Below are 18393 nucleotides of genomic sequence, written 5' to 3'. Positions count from 1 at the left end.
TCGCTGAATAACCTAATGTTAGAAGGCTGAGAGAAGGCCTACTTCTGATGGGCTGCTGGTAGCCAACAAGAAATTTATTGTTGTAAATTTGTAAAGAGAATTAATCAAAGGGCACATATATTGTGATATTTGGATCGCGATCCATTGTAATGGAACAGCAGCCCATCATAAGTAGGCCTTCTCTCAGCCTTCTAACAGCAGCGAGTATGTAAGGCCTTGGATTGCAATGACACGCCGCGCGTCGCACAGAGGGATCGAGTTTTCGCATAAAATTTGTCCTATCCAAGCAAAAGTCTAGAAATTTGGCACATATGCACATTTTCTGAAACAATAAGAGCACGCATGCTAAGTTTTATTAAAATCGGTCACGCCCACCGCATACCGCCTATACAATTCAAATTGATTTTATCGCATAAAATTCTTCCTATCCAAGCAAAAGTCTAGAAATTTGACACATATGTTTGCTGAAACAAAAGAAGAACGCATGCCGAGTTTCAGTCGGTCACGCCCTCGGTCCATGAAACCCATACAAACTTAAGAATTTTTTTATATTTCGCTTATCATTCGACAAAAAATTTTAAGTTTTCATCCTGTTCCGAAAACTTCCGAGAATTATTTTTTTTTAATCGAAAGAAGATTCTTTCACCTTTCTTTTTATTAAAACATTAGCTTGGGGAAATGGGGCTACATTATTTTTTCTCCATGGAAAATCAAAAATAAAATCATTTTTGCAGTTGTATAGATTTGGGCATATCTTCTTATCTCTTTAATTTTGACAACAATCTTCATGGAGTAATGTAATTTTTAACTTAAAAGAAGTACAGCAAAATTTCCCGCATGGAACAAAATTCGACATTTTCGAACAAAATTTGGCATAATATTTCTTTTAAAATACCAGTGAGATACAGGGTGTCAGAGTCGACTACCTCTGGTTTGCAAAACTTTGTACAGCTCGTACCTTGTACAAATATGTAGAGATGTGAATGAATTTTATTTATCTAATTTATCTGTTATACTTTAAAAGATATCTTAGCTATCTGTAAAGCCACGGACTGGATGGGATGTGCAGTGAAAATTTATGTAGATAGTCAGACTGCAGTCAGGGCTTTGAAATGTTATACAGTACATTTTATGGTCTGTAAAAGTGCTCTAGAAGCGTTACTACAGCCTCTGACAGAAATGGCTAGGGGATAGATTCCACGATAAACTAGGGCATAAAGCTAGATATGATTTAGGAAATCTTTTACGCTTTATCAGGGATACTAACTCAATTCTTATATATTACTTGATCTAAAAATTTGTTTGTAGATCTTCTCAAGGACTATTTTAAATTTCGGATTATTCGGATATTAAATGGAAATTTGGCGATTTTTTAATGAAATGTGAGACACAAGGTGGAGTATAATTATGCTAATTAAGCGTAAAGAGCTTCGCCTTCAACTTTGGTATCTTTGGAGACCCCACTGAAATTTTTCGGCAAACATTTTTCTCGTGAAAAGTGTCAAATTGATCCCTAAAGAAAGGAGCTAGAGGGTTAAGATCTCTCAAACATTAACTTCAAAATTGTTTTCATTTAGTATAATACTCCCTTCGTTAAAAAAATTAAAGCTTTGAACCACTGTAAAAAAAACTCATACCAGCTGGACTATAAGTTCATTCTACAAAAATGATCTACTAAACTATGCCTTTTCAAAGTTGTAAAGTCTGTTCCAAAAATGCTGTTGGACAGTGTAATTTAACGTCAATAATTTGGAAATTACTTCAACTCGATTTAGTAATATATCAAAATTAAGATTTGAAATTTGTTTCTCAAAGTAAGAGTGTAAAATGATGTATTCAAGTAAGGTAATGGTATTTTCAATTATTATTTTATTGCATTAGCAATGCTTGAAAATAAACTTATTAAATACAAACATTCGTACCATAAAATAAAAAACTTTAATTATGATATTTGTTTGTAATGATTAAATAATACATACATATTTTTCATTACGGCTTTATTATTATTGCATTTAATTTTTAAATTAAACTGAAAATATATGCATTATTTATATTTTAAAAAGCTCCATCTATTGCAAAACTCCCTTAATTATGTCTCCTTTTTAACTGGCAATGCTGTCTCTTACCCACACACATAGTTGCTTATCAAAAGTAGTAACTTCATTGGCTACTATCTTGAGACAACTGGAATTTTTTCTGACACAAGCGAATTGCAAACAACAACGAGTACAACAACAACATGAACAAAACCAACTAAACAGCAAAGCGAAGAATAAACAAAACAAAGCAGAACAAGGAAAAATTTCATTTAATAAGAAAAAACTACTTCAGTTGGAAAACGACGGCGGCGTAGCGCGTAAAATTTATCGAACGTGAGCGGATGAAAATTGTAAAGGATTTTCTTATTAAGAAAAAAATGCAGTTTTATTAAACAAATTTTCATTAATAACAAAAAGTGCTGGCAAATAAATGTCTAACAAATTATATTAAACAAAAGTTTATAAAAATCAAAGGAAAATTGTGTAAATTTCAAACTTTGTGTGTAACAGAAAGAAACTACATTCATTCGCCTTAAAGTTTGTAAAAGAATTTAATGAAAGCCAGCAAAGAAAATCTTATTGGCTAAAATACTGAAGTGAAGTATAAAATAAGAAATTAATACAAAAATACTTAATTCTGTGGGAATTTTTCAAGAATTTTTTTTTGCTAAAATAGTTGCAAAGATTTTTTAGTCTGTGTGTGCATTTGTTTTTGTTACTTGTGCTTTAATGTCTCTTTGATTAATAGTAAAAAGAAAAAAAAAACAGGAAAATTTACCTTTAACTATTAATGTTTCATGTGTTTGTTTGTGCATAAAGTGTGTGATTTTTGTGTTGTTATTGTAATAGCGCAAGTAAAAAAGAAGTTGTTGTAGTCACAAAAATAAAGCAGCGACGTTGACGTTAACGTGAAAGAGCTCTGCTCCAAATTGATTATATACAAAAATAACAACTACAATCTCTTTAACTTAATACAAGCAGAACAAAAAGAAAAACAACAAGAGGAGAGGTTTTAGTTAACCTGGCATTTTTCCTTTTTGCTATTGTTTTTGTTGTTTTTTCATCTTCCTTTTTTGTGTGAGAAAATGTGTGCGTGTGTAAAGTAAAACTCGAAAAAAAATAAAATAAAAACGAAAGAAATACTTGTGTCGTCCGTCGTCGCCGTTGTCGTCGTGATTATTTGTTGTAAATATTAATAAAAAAAACGAAATTAATAGAGTTCTTGAATTATAAATAAAGTATCGGTATAACTATTAATTAAAACATTTGCAAATTTGCTTAAAATATTAATAAAACAGATTTAATCGTATTCGTTTATAATTGTGTGTTTATTTATTACAATCTCCCCAAAAATCAAATTTGCTACAAAGAGAGAGAGAGCAAAATAGCAAGTGCAGAAAAAATTGTTTAAATATACCAACAAATACCAAAATTGTTATTGTATCAAGTGCAGTGTAATTAAAGTAAGTGTCAACAAAATTTAATTTTTTTGCTAATAATTTCTAAATTTTTTAATAAATAAAAAAGTTCTTAGTTTATTTTCTTTAAAATTGTTTTAAATTGCTTAAAAAAGCTCGTGTTTTATAAAAATTCCTTATCTAGTTTTTGGTCCTTAGTAAATTTCGTTTAAAACAAGTTACAAATCTCTAGTGCAAAAAAATTTCATAGTAAACTAAAAATTGTCTGCTGCTTCTTAAAACAAATGTTGTTTTTTTGTCTTCTGCTCGACGCCGCTGCTGCTGCTTTTGCTTAAACTTCGTTTCCAGCTTCATTACAGCGTTTTTTTATACCTATTTTGTTCTGCAGTTTCAATTTGATTTTTTCTTTATTATTGTTATTTTCTGGATTATATTTTTTATTGTTCGCGTCTCTTCTCCTACATTTTTTGTAAGCTGTGATGCTGCTTTTAAAAAGCTGAAGGTGTAATTGAAAAAGAATCGCAAAAACAAGAATAAGGTAAGTAAACAAACTAAATAAAAATAATTTATTTAAGTGTTTTTGCAATTGTTTTTATTGCTCTTAGATTTATAAACATTTTAAGGCAATTTTTGGCAAAGCAGAGCAATTGTTTATGTTTATTTTGCTTTGCCTGCTTTTCTGTGGAAGTAGAGAAATGTCATTTGATTTTAATTAAATTAAATGGAAAGTAGATGTCAGAGTTGGGTAATTGAAAAGAAATTGGTATTTTTATTATTTTGTACTAAATTATAGTAATTAATTGTTATTATTCATGCCTAGGTATATAGTGCATAATTTATAATAAATATCTCATTACTAAAAAACCTTAAAATCTAACTAGAATTTTTACCCATTAATAGATTCATTAAAGACCTATAATTTTATCAATTAAAATACATTTTTATGTACAGAGATCCTCAAAAGTGAGTAATCTCCACAAATTATTTGATTTTTTTTTTTAAGATAATGAAAATTCTAACATGTATCCATCGATTATAATATCAAAAGTTTCGGTTTATTGCAGATAGGGCTGAATAATAGATTCAGTTCTAAAAAAAAAGATTTAAGCCTGGCTACCTAAAATGATCTTTATGATCTTAAAAAAATCAAAAAAATTCACTGGTGTTTACTCACTTTTGATGTCTCTAAAATAATCTTATTAAAACATTTTGAAAAGTTTTCTATGACATTTCGATAATAATGGGATTTTAAATATTTTACTTACACTTAATTAGTTGCATTAATAAATAACAAGCTAAAATAAATACACAGAAAAATGAAATTCATAATTGGAATGAATTTTGTAATAAATTAAATAATTATTAATTGAACTTGACTTTTTTTCCCAAACTTTTTCATTCAGAATAAGAACATGTTCATAAATATTATAAAATTGTTGATGACGAAAATATTTGCTTTTTTTTGCATAAATTTTATAATATTTTATAATAAATTGCATTATCTAATGAATTAATTTAAAACTATTATCTTAATAGCCATATATTGGCCAATATTTTAAAATGAATCTACAATATCTGAAACTTAAAAATATCATTAAACATCCATAAACATTAAGCATACCTATCATGCCCTTAAAAAATTTAATCAATTTCGCGCATATTTGATAATTTTGTAGCTGAAAATCATAAAAATAAATAAAAAATTTTCAAAAGAAAATTTCAAACCATGATGTAATAAGTAAGATGAGATCGTTTCGACAACAAACACAATACTACTTGCTGACATGTGCATAGGTTTTGTTAAAATTGAATTTGTCAAATAAAAAATTAACAAATTTTATTTTGGCATCTTTTAGATTTTTTTAATGGGATGTTTATTTTATATTTTGTATATTTTATTTATTATTTTATTAACGTTGATTTTAGCAAAATTTTTTCTTTAAAATGTTGTTTTTCAGAATTAAAGAGATTTTAATTTTTGTTAAAATTTTTAAATTTATTATTTTTTATGTCAACACACAATGTAAATAATCTTTGACAAAACCGTTACCAATGTAAACACAAAGTTTTTGTTATTTCTGCATATTATCTAAAAAACGGCCGTTAAATTTAAATTATATTTGAAAAAGAACAACGTTTCAATTGTGCTTTATACAAATTTCATTATATGAAATCATTTTATGCAAATTTTCATTCATGTTTTTTTTGATTTAAAAATTTTTTCTTTGAAAATAAAATTTATTAATTTTTCAAAATAAATTCAGTTTGACAAAACCCAAGCACTTTCAGAATAAATAAATAAAATCAGCTGTGTTGTTGATTTCACATTACTTAGTGCATCCTGTGATCCTTAAATTAAACATAAAATATGAAAAAACCAAGTTGGGTTTTGTTGAAAATATTTAATTATTTTAGTACGCACTTTTTTCATGTCACTCATTTTAATCAGATTAATAACAAATGAACATAATTGACATACTTTTCAAAGGCAACTTGACTAAAAAAAAAATCAAATAATAGGTACTTGGGTTAGAAGTTCTAAGTTTCCTATTCAAATGCTAGTTAACAAAAATGCTGCCACTCTCGTTCATAAAAGTATCTAATGCATGTATGTACATATTTTATTTTAGAAAAAAATCTATCTTGAAAGATTTTCTTCAAACCTAAAAAGTGCTGAATATTTATATGTATATTTAAATAACGCAACAAAAATGTATTTTTTAAACCTAGTTAGTGTTGAAAACTAACAAGTTTAATTTAAGCGCTCCTACTATTTTTTAATTAACATTTAATTTAGAAATACGCCCTTTTAATGTTTAATTAGTAGAAAATTTATTATATTAAATTCAAATTAATATTCACAAGCAAAGTCTTGTAAATATCTAACTTAACAAATCTTCTTAAATGATCTAATAAAAATTGATTATTATAAATTCCATTTTTGGAAATAATACAACACAATGCTATATTTAGTTAAATAGTATAATAGTAGTATATTTTATAACTCAACATAAAATTAATTAAGTCTTTTCCATTTATTGATTAATTTTATAGTTTCCATTCGTTTAAATTTTATAGACTATACTTTATGAAATCTAACTTTGATCTTGTTTTATTGCTATTAACGAATTGATTTCGAAAAGAAAACCATGGATTTTTAAACTGTTTAAATTTATTTATGAAATCAAATACTTTTTCATGGCTTAATGAAAATACTAGAGTCATATAAAATGTGTTAATTTAACCTTTTACTTTCACTTAGATTTTATTAGCGGGAATAAAACTGTATTATGGAAATAGTAATTGTTTTCGGGACAGAAAATCAAGAGACCAAGGGATTTGTCAATAGATTTGATACAGCAATATCAGTTGATCTTGATAGAATTTAAAACAAGCAAACGAAGCTGCAAGGGTTTTCTACAGTGAGCAACATGATAAGAGTGTGCTCACTGTAAGGAGTGAGATCGAAAAAGTCCTAACATACATACATTTTAATAAAAATGAAACCACTAAACTTACAGTTTTGTGTTTTTTTATTTGATTAAGGTATTTATAGAGATTTCTGTCACTTTGTTCGAACTGGTACTCCGTTTAAAATCTACCACACTTTTGGACACCTTTTTTGTGCTCTTAAAATCTCTTCACTGGCCTTAGCTCCAGGCAGTTTGGAGGATTTACCTCTCTTGGTACAAATACTACATTATTGTTCTTGCACCACTCAAGACCTTGCTTAGCCTAGCGATAGGATGTCAAATCAGGCCAAAAATAAGTGGACACATTAAGAAATCGTTTGTGAACATTCCATGATTTTCGGTATTTATAGATCCCTTTGTAACAAATGTTTGGCTTCTTTTTCCGCAACTGCATATTGCTTGCCATATCAGGAACTTTTTGGGATTTTTTATTTGCTTTTGGGTCCTAAACTTATCTACAATATTCCCTCGAGCATCAGCAACATAAAAGTATTGACTCGGAAGCTGCGAAAAACTTTACAGAACGTACGTTTCGTCATCCATTATGCTGCAGGTATATATTTTTTTTATAAAACTTGACTTCAATTTCCGTGCTTTGTCTTTGGCCTCTAAATATTTGGCAGCGTTCCCGCCAGGATCCTTTTGAGCCTTGTATGTTTTTAAACCTGCATTGACTTTAACTTTTCGTACCAAATAGTCCGACTACAGAGCTAACCGGACTGGTTTCCTATCGGATGTGTGTTGGGAGCTCTTATGAAAAAGCTTTCTATTTATTGGCTTTAGTGGACCAATCCTTCTACCTGAATCATGTTTTCTATCAACGCACACGTTCTCCCTATACTGTTTAATAATATTGGAATCAGTTTGATGGCCAACTTTTTGCAGGACCAAGTTGGGTTTTGTTGAAAATATTTAATAATTTTAATACGAACTTTTTTCTCGTCACTCATTTTAATCAGATTAACAACAAATGAACATAATTGACATTAAACATTATAACTGGCATACTTTTCAAAGGTAAAAAATATACCCTTCACCAAATTATAATTCAAAATAAAAATTTGAAATAAAATTTTTTTTTCCGAAGTTTTTTTTTAATTTTTTGGAAAAAAAATATTTTTCGAATTGTTTTTTTAAAATTTTTAATTTTTTTTGGTTTTTCAACAGACAGACGGACATGGTTTAATCGACTCCGCTATCTATAAGAATCCAGAATATATATATTCTTTATAGGGTCGGAAAATTATATTGTGGAAATTACAAACAGAATAACAAACTTATATATACCCTTCTCACGAAGGTGAAGGGTATAGAAATCAAATAATACTGGGGTTAAAAGTTTTAAGGCAAAACGTATGTTAAGGTTTTTTTAATTTCACTCCTTAGTTTGGTTCTGGCAGGTGTTGTAGCCTAGTAGAGACAATCAGACAAATGTCTGGGTAGCATGCGATCGAATATGTACATTGACGATATTTCCAGTGTCTTGTGGAAATGATGGGTAGGACTATAAATATATATAGCTGATATTACGTTCTATGACGAACGCGACACCTTCACAGCGACACCTTACCTCAGGTTGTTGCGGAGCGAAGATTCAATTGAAAATGGCTTTGGATAGTCTTATATAGTGGATAGTCGAGGATAACCTTGAAACAAAAGCTATCAATAATAAGTTCAGATTAAAAGACAGAACACTGTCATCCTATCATCTTTTTCAAACATTTCATTCTGAAGTAATACCTATGGTATTGATTTTTCTATAACTATTATTGCAAATTTAACAATTATTAAATAAAAAATTATTTAATTCATTAAAACAAATTTGCATTAATTATTTCTACATTCACATAAAATTTAATTTATCTACATACACGACAACAAATCGAGTTACAAACACTCTACAAAATTTAACTAGTTTTACTCTTGACAATTATAAATACTAAAATACATATAAACACAAAAAACATGTTTTAATTACTTTTAAATTGTTTATAATTTTAATAAAATTAGTTGACAATTCATATTGTTGTGTTTCTGAACGTTTCTTTTTTTTTTCTTTTTTTCTCAGCACGATTTTTTTAACTCTTTTTTTATGAGATTTTTTTTTGTTGTTTTGTTTATGATTTTATTAAATAAAAACTAAATACAAAGAGAATAATGTAAATAAATGAATGAAAAAAAAAACTTTTATTATCATTTTCAAACATCACAAACAACAATAATTTAATTTAACCAACAAAAAAAAAAAATAGTATTGTTTTGTGGAGCAGTTTTTTTTGTGTAAAAATTTTTTAGATGAAAAAATCCAGTGTTTAATATAATAAATAAATCTGAAATAAAAACAATTTTGAGTGTGTATTTAATGACAATATACATAAACAATAGCAGAGAAAATAATATGTAATAAAAATTTGAATATTTTTTTATTTAAACTTTTTTAAATTAGCTAAATAATGAAATATGTACGATTAAAGGGATTTTAATAATACAAGGGTTTTTTTAAAAGGAAAATTAGCAATTAGAAAACATGTAAGAGTGTTGTATACAGCTAAGCCGAATATTGTATACCCACCATCAATATGCGACAATCAAATATTTTTCTGATATGGGGGTTATGTGGGAAGATCACTTATGGACTGATCCTCACCAAAGTTGTTAGAAATATTAAGCAAGATTCACTATATTAATGTTTACATATTATTTATTAGAAGACAATAATGTATGTTCAAGTCATTTTCTGAGGGGGACCTTGTATGGGGTCCAGGGATAAATATTGTCCGATTTTCGCCATACTTTACAGTATAACTTGCGAGTACTTATAACTCATTTGTGCATAATTTTATCAGTCTTGCCGCATAATCAATAAATTTATGATTGGTCAAACTGTATTCCGGGGGGCCACTTGTATGTGGGCTAGGAGAAATCATGAACCGATAATACAATAGTTTAGCTTAACAGCCGAATTATAAAAAAATCTCCGAGAGTTTTTTCCCATTTTTCCTATTCAAATTCAATGTTCAAAATGAGAAAAAGGAAAAAACTCCCGGGAAATTTTTTTCATAATTGGACTGTACATAAATATTCCAATTGGGGGAACAGTAAAAAAGTAAATTTCCAATTGGAATCCAACTATAATCATATACAATTTCCTTAAATTAAAGGGAAATCGTTTAATTTCTAGTTAAATAATTCTTATTGTTCATACAAAATCTTTAAAAATCTAGCCAGAAACTATTCTCTCTCTCTTTTTCAGCTAACCTTTTTTTATTTGTGCCTTTTTTAAAGAGAACACAACACAATCTGTCTTATTCGACTAAATCAAATATAAATTATATTAAAATTACATTTAAACTTTAAATAATAAATTACTTCGCCTACTTCCATACACTACAACAAAAAAAAAGTAAAAGTTCTTATTGTCGTCGTTGTTGCTGCTTGTAGTTGTAGCTGTTGATGTCGTTGCTGTTGCATTTTCTATTGCTATTAATGTTGTAGTAAGTTGTTGTTGCTGATGTTTTGTAGATTTCCAAAAAGGCTGAAATGTTGGATTGTCGTAATATTTAACTGTATGTGGAAAGCGAGGGTTATCTGAGAAGTATGTAATTATTTTCATTAGTTTAAGTACATCACAGCTTCTACAGAAGTTATTATATGGAGTGTTTAGACTCCTAGCATGTGTACAAATTAAGCAGTGCCCTGTAAGCATAATTTGTAGCCGAGGCCGTTATAGCCCCGTAAGGGATATTGTCCTATTGTATCCACAATTATAAAATTCGATTACTAAGGTAGAATCATTCGATTGGCAACAAATTCGGTTGCTATCACGAATCTGTTTTCTCTGTGTAGCCATCTCGTTAAGATATAGCCCGCATTTATGTACCAATCTGGATATCGAATAGATACCAGAGAGAGAGGGATTTAATAGCAGGTTTGCTGTCAGTACAAATTTGGATATTTACTCCAAATACCCTATAGTACGTCATACAGTATACCGCTCTTTTGATGGCTGAAATCTCAGCTTGAATTACACCCCTTCTGAAAACGGGGAATATAGAAGACCTCACCCATTCCAATCGCAGACCAGGAACGTTTTCTATAGATAACAAATGGGTCCCTAGATGAAATAGATACAGAGAAGCGAAAAGGGTAAGGGTGTGCAATAGTCAATGTTTGCAGGGATATTAGATATTCCCTCAGCCAGTGCAACATAACAAATAAAGCACGAGATGGAGTCCTAAAATCTGTCAACATAAAATCTCTTGAACTATACATGTAAGCGTACGCTTGTAGCTATTTCCAAGTACTACAAGGATAAAATCAGAATTAATAGGTTTGAGAAAGAACGGTTCTTTTGCTTATAGAGGTGGTTGGCGCTGAACCTTTCTTTGACATACCGCCGGGATACACTATGGAAAGAATTCGTTCTTGAGTTTTTAAGTATTTTGTGTGACATTGGTGTAATTTAACTGGGCACACGCATTCCAAACGATTTATTATTCTGTTCAATCGAAGATCGCAAAGGGTTCTATCGAAAGGGCGACTAGAGACTACCAATTGCTTACTCTAGCAGCGATAGAGTGTCAATGTGTATCTTTGAAGGTGTATTAAGTGCTTGGAAAAATAACAAAAAAACTCGTCGCCTTCACGAGTAAAAAAATATTCGTCAAACGAAAATTGTCCAAACATTTCGGCAGATTTCGGCAGAGCAATGATTTTGAAATTCGATACATACCAGTCCTGTAGATTACTCTACTAGGAGTATTAAAGACTACAATTTGCTTACAAAAATGTGCAAGCGCTGATGCTTTTTAAACAGCCCTTAAAATAGTATGGACCCGATGTTTGACAGATTTCAACGCTTAATCAAGTATTATCAAGAAATTAGGATGACAATGCGAGCTCACTCATTGTGACTATTAAAATTGTATTTTGAGCACCTAAAATATAGAATTGACTGGCCATGGCTCTGTGCAGAACAGTTTTGACAATGATGAAAATAATTTTTGATCCGAATCATGGATACATTACAATAACCCTATCTATTATGAGCTGCTGAAATCTGGCCAGACCATCACATGTAACCTGTGCCGAAAGCAACTGTTTCGTTTGAAGGGAGCATTTGCCGAAAAACGCCCAGAATATGCGGTCGGACATCAAACTGTAATATTCCAGCATATCAACGCTCGGATATATTATGCAATACCTGTTAAAAACTTTTTAGAATGAAGTGGTTGGGAAGTTTTTCCTCTCCCGCTTTATAGTCTAAAGTTTAGACTCTAAACCCATGGTAGGCGTTCATATTGTTCAGATTACGATGATTTTCGTCAAACAATCCGAATGTGAACAAAAGAGCGTAATAGAGCGTAAAAATACACACAATTCATTCAGTTTCTTGATGTTGTTGTGGATATTTAATTTTTTTACCCAAAAGAGCACACAAATTAAATGCATATTTTTGCCTACCAATGGTCTAAACCATGTCCGACTACTATTTGTTTCAATCGAAGTAGAACGCTCTCTCTGGGATACGCTTCACATTGGAATGGAGTATCCGAAATTGGCTTGATTCGTTCTCTGCCTCAAAAGATGAGCAGTAGTTTTGGCTCGGAATTCATGTTGCCAGAAAGATGGGAAAAGGTCACAATGTCCAATTTGTTGAATAACTTTATATTGTTTCAAATGTTTCAAAATAAAAGCTAAACATTTGGGAAAATTACTCATTTTTACACCCAATAAATATACGCAACGCTGAAGTAGACTCAACGGAATTTCAAAAAAACTATAAAACTTCTGTACTCAGTGTAACCACCAAGGTTGCAAATATAGCCATTTTCCGGCTAGATCTAGCGATTTTATTTTCATTTAGCCATAAAAAAATGGCTAGATTTAATCTAGCCGGAAGATCTATTATTGGTTTTATGAAAACAGGTTTCGAATAGTGTGTATTACCACTCTAAAGCAGGCTAAGTTTGGCTTGTCAGACTTGGAGATTTGTCCCTATATCGAGGGGATTTTTAAAGGTTTTTGGGCGGATCAAATTTCGTTGAAGACAGGGGATTCTCTTGGGGCTATTTTTAGAGGTTTCACGGATTTTTGCTGAATAGACTAGATGATAGTGTGCTGGACTATCAGTATGAGTGTTGCAGTTTGGATTCCAACCAATGGCTCTGGCAGTTTTCTGCAGACAAGCCAAAAGGCTTCGTAGAATACTTGAAAAAGTCTGGATAGTAAAAAATTCTTTCGGAACTAAATCCTTTTGCTACATCCCTCGCAAATGCACTGTTGTTTTGGCCAAAAATTCTTGAGTTTGGAAAAACACAACAGGAAAACACACTGAAATGTACAACAGAAATTAATGTTCATGCAAAATGTTGAACTGAAATGTTGCACACACGAATAAAAAAAAGCGCAAAATTTTCTATTGAGGGAATGAAAGTATTTTATACAATTTTTTTTCGCTGTTTTTCCAGCGTATTTTTGTTTATGGCCTTAAGTTTTTGTGCCATTTTTCAACAAAAAAAAAAACACCGAAAAAACAAGCAACAGAAATTGTTGTACTTACTTTTATTTTGTTTAAACTGCTCATAAAATTAGCTTAGTCATTTTACTACTACTGCTGAAAGAAAGAGAGAGAGTAGAGTGGTGGTGGCGGCTTTAGTTGATGGTTTGTATGCCTGGGTTTAAATGTGATTTTTGTTGCTGCAACAGCGTTGTGGTGTTAGTGGCAGTTTTTGTCGTAGATCTGTTTTTTTTCCTTCTCGGATTTGTTCTAGTTCTTTTTTTTAATTCTTCTGGTTTTGTTTTAAAGCGTGCTTAATACATTTGGCAAAACAAAAAAAAATACCAAAACAAGCAACAAAAAAAGATGAATCGTTTAAACTTTTAATTTTTCTGACTTTTTATGTTTTTGCGCTGTGTTGAGTTTTGAGACACTGTGGTACAGATTGTATGAGATGCATAGCAAAATTTTGTTTCATTGTTATATTAATTAATGTCCATTTTCAATACCAAACAAACCTTAACAACAGAGAGTATTTAAGGAAAATTTCCGGTAGATTGCTACTTTCACTTGGGCCATATCGTGTTTTCAACAGACAGACAGACGTACGGACATAGCTAGATCGTCTTATGAGGACCCAGATGTTTTACAAACGGAGTGACAAAATCAATTTTTTTTGATGTTGTATCAAAACGTTTAAAATTTACTTGAAATATATTATTTTTCTATGTAAAATCTCTGTCTTTTTTAAGGTAATGACTTCTTACATTTCTTCCTATTTCCCCACTGTTCTTCATAAGTGGGGGTACAAAATGTCAGTTAAATTAAAATTTAAAAAAAGTTTTTCTGTTTTTTTTGTACTTCTGTTAAATATACCAATTTTTTTTTAAACATTTTAATGAGTAAAACTAACCAAGTAGAAAGAGCAAAAAACTGAATATTTTTTGTATGTTATGGGTAATTAATGGTTCATTTAATAATTTGTGTTTTTCTTTTTTTTCGAAAAAAAAACAACTTTTTTCCTGAACATTTTTTATTTGAGGGTGTATAGTAGTGGTGGTCGCCGGAATTTGTTTTTTTATTTCTTCAACAAACTTTTTGTTAAGCAATTAATCAAAACCGACTTTTTCCATTGTTTAAACTGAAATAAAAAACCAACAACACATTTTTGTTCTCGTTTAGAAAAGTGTCTGTCAATGAGTTTTCACATGGCGTTGGAAACTTGTTAAAGAAATGAAATAACTAGGAAAACTTAAATATGAAAGAAAAAGGTTGAAACAAAAAAAAAAAAATCACAAAAATTAAATAGAATTTACATAACTAAAGCAAATGTTGTTTAAATTTATGGAAAAAGAAATGTAAGAACAAAGTTGGAGCGGAATAAGAGAAAAATGATTTGAAATTCAAGCAGGGCACACTCAATGTAAAATGTTGATTAAATTATTGATTTTTCTGGGATATAAAATAGATTAATAAGTAAATATTGGGCTCTAAAGAAAATTATTGAGCTTGAGAGATATTTGGCGAAACTAAAATGGAAACTAAAATGTTTGGTAACAAAATAATATTCAGTAGTGTTTTTTTTTCAATCTCAGACCACTAAAATTTAAATTTGTTATCATTTGCATATTAGCGTAGTTCTGTGGTGTAAATTGTCTATTGTCTAGATAATAGTGTTATACACAAAATTCACGATAGCAAAACTGTTATACACAAAATTTTCCATAGAAAAAACTCAAAGTTTTCCATATAAAACACAGAATTTCCAATAGTAAAAACTGATATACACAACATTTTCAATATAAAATACTGTTATATACAAAATCATCGATAGTAAAATAAATTTGTCCATAGAAAAAAACTGTTATACAGAACTTTTTCCATAGAAAAACTGTTATACAGGAATTTTGCATGGAAAAATTTGTTATACGCAAAATTTCCCATAGAAAAAAACTGTTATACAAAACATTTTCCATAGAAAAACTGTTATACACATAAACTTTAGTAGAGAATTCTGTTATACAAAAAATTTTCGATAGAAAAAACTGTTATACAGAACATTTTCCGTAGAAAAAAACTGTTATACACAACATTTTTAATAGAGAATACTGTTATACATACAATTTTTAGATAGAAAAAAAACAGATATAAGCAAAATTTCCAATATTGAATACTGTTATACACAAAATTTCCAATACTCAAAATTTTTAGATACAAAAAACAGTTATACACAATATTTTCTTTGAAAAATTCATATATAGAATATTTCCATAAAAAGAGCTGTTATACAGGAATTTTCTATAAAAAAAGCTGTTATATACACAATTTTTAAATAGACAAAACTGTTATACACGAAATTCCACATAGAAAAACTGTTATAAATGTATTTTCGCCTATAGATAATATTGTTATACAAATAATAATCGATAGAAAAAAACTGTTATACAAAAAAATTTCATAGAAACAGTTTTACATGGAATTTTTTAAAGAAAAAACCCGTTATACCGAAAATTTTCAATAAAAAATACAGCTATACAAGTAATTTTTTTTAGTAGAAAGTACTGTTTTCGATAGAAAACATGTTACACACAAAATGTTCAATAGAAAATTCTGTTATACACACAATTTTAACCCTTTTTACTTTTATTATACCCTTCACCATGAGTGACAAGGGTCAGTATCTCAGTATCAGTATCTCCGAAATTCTTCCGGCTCGGTCGCTATTTAAAATCGAGAAAATCGGTCCACAAATGGCTGAGATATAAGGAAAAAAATATATTTCAAAGACCTTTGCAACGACGTATATAAGACCATAGTAAGTTGGACATACAATGGGTCAAAATCGGAAAAAAATATTTTTTAACCCGAATTTTTTTTTCATCTAAAATTTTTTTTTTGTTCTAAATTCTTTTTCCAAAAAAATTAATTAAAGAAATTTAAAAAAAAATTTTTGAAAAAAACTTTTTTAAAAAAAAAATAAAAAACAATTTGGAAAAAAAAAATTTTAAAAAAATTTTAAAACATTAAAAAGAAATTTTGATTTTGTTTAAATAAAAATATTTTTAAGTATAATTTGGTGAAGGGTATATAAGATTCGGCACAGCCGAATATAGCTCTCTTACTTGTTTTTCTATAAAGTGTCAAATATTTATTTGATTTTTATTTATTATATTTCCTATAGCTTTAATTTGATTCAGAATTTCTTTGGCTGTGACTTACCGTACTCCATTTGATTTTGTTGAAGGAGAATCGGAATTAGTATGAAGTAAAATTAAGTGGAACTGGAATGTAGACAATTGACAACAATATGCATTTAAGCGTTAAATATAAAATACTGTTATAAACAAAATTTTCGATAGAAGAACTGCAGTAAAAGTGTTATACCTAAAATTGTCCCTAGAAAAAACTGTTACACATACAATTTTGTACACAATACCTGTTAAAAACTATATTGAAAGAAGTGGTTGGGATGTTTTGCCGCGCATTATAGTCCACACCTTGCACCGTCCGACTATTATTTATTTCGATCGATGCTGAACGCTCTCTCTGGGATTCGCTTCACTACAGAGCAGAGTATCCGAAATTGGCTTGATACGTTCTTGGCCTCAAAAGATGAGCAGTTCTTTTGGCTTCCTGTTTCAAATGTTTCAAAATAAAAGCTAAACATTTTAAAAAATTCCTCATTTTTAATTCATACGTATTTTAAATTATTTGTTTACCAAAAATACTCTTTTAAGTTAGTACTGCATATAACGAACTTTTCGGTTTATGGATCAAGCCTGACTATTTATAAGTTCGTGAAATTGGAAAAATACTGTAGTATCAAAACACGATCGATCGCATCAATCTCTGGCTGTGAAAAAATTCTCTCGAAATGACTAAAGTGTTTGCTTACTCAGATTAACCAAATGTTTTAGAAAATCGAGCGATCTTGCCAGCCAATGAAAATCGCCAAAATGAGCTATACATATGAATATTTATATATTTTGCAAACCATTTTGCGTTACATTAAGTAATAATTTTTAGAACATAACATTAATATCTTGTATTTTTTCTTATCATTCCAGGTATGTGAAATTGTTCATCTAAATATGATTTATCCCTACAATATAGTAAGTAATACAATTCTGTTGTTTATTTTTAACGTATGAATTTAAAATGAAAAACTTTCCCAGAACTAACATAATAAATTTCGATCGATATCGTTTTCTGCGTCTTTAGGGTTCAGGAAAGTGAGTCTATTACCGTTATAGTCTCGTTCTCTCATCTTCCGATAGGGTGCTATATTGGGCAACATATTTGGTTAATTCACAAGGGGTCGTATCATGTCATAATGTCCTAATATTTCACAATGGTTTTTATAGCTTTTCAAGCAAAAAATGTCCTAAAATAATATTACTCTGTATGCTATGTTTATTGTGCTATCGTAACCAACCAGCAGAGACCTGCTCCGAATGCCTAAGAGTCGGATAAGCCGATCCGCCGAGTCGTGATATATTAGGACATTATGACAATATGACTGATAAGAGACATTGTGAATTGACCAATTGTAAAAACTTTCAGATTTAAGAAACTTTCCAGGCCTTAAAGAAAACACGATTGATACCTATTTTAAAAAAAAAACCTGAAAATTTAACTAGTGAGGCTTTGCAGCCTGAAAGCCTTATAGAAATCGTAAACTCAAGTAGTTGAAAATCTGGAGCGAGGATTACTATATATTAATCCTCGCTCCAGTCTTGTAAACGCAAAGAATTTTTATTATTGTTGAATGTCTTTATTTTCAATGGGAAAACTATTATTTAAGACAATTGTGATCATTAATGAGAATGCTTCTGTTGAAAATTGTGAGCTGGAACAAAAGAGCTTTGGCTGTGATGGAGCTTTTGTTTTTAAAACTTGTTAACTTAATCGACAGAGCTTATGTCTCAGAATATTTTGGTCTTTACCGAAATAGCGAGAAAGGT

General features: G+C 29.6%; 1 protein-coding gene across 1 annotated transcript in view; it reads left to right on the top strand.

The window, feature by feature from the left end:
* The first annotated feature begins 3286 nt into the window (after positions 1-3286).
* The window catches only part of LOC135951712 (putative uncharacterized protein DDB_G0282133), a 416579-nt gene continuing 401472 nt past the window's right edge, over positions 3287-18393 (top strand). Inside the window, exon 1 of the mRNA XM_065501403.1 lies at positions 3287-3502. The gene's annotated coding sequence lies outside the window, so the exon portion shown is untranslated. The remainder of the gene's footprint in view (positions 3503-18393) is intronic.

This window comes from Calliphora vicina, chromosome 2, assembly GCF_958450345.1.
Source record: "Calliphora vicina chromosome 2, idCalVici1.1, whole genome shotgun sequence".
NCBI classification, from domain to species: Eukaryota; Metazoa; Arthropoda; class Insecta; order Diptera; family Calliphoridae; genus Calliphora; species Calliphora vicina.
This window is presented reverse-complemented; position numbering and strand designations above follow the sequence as displayed.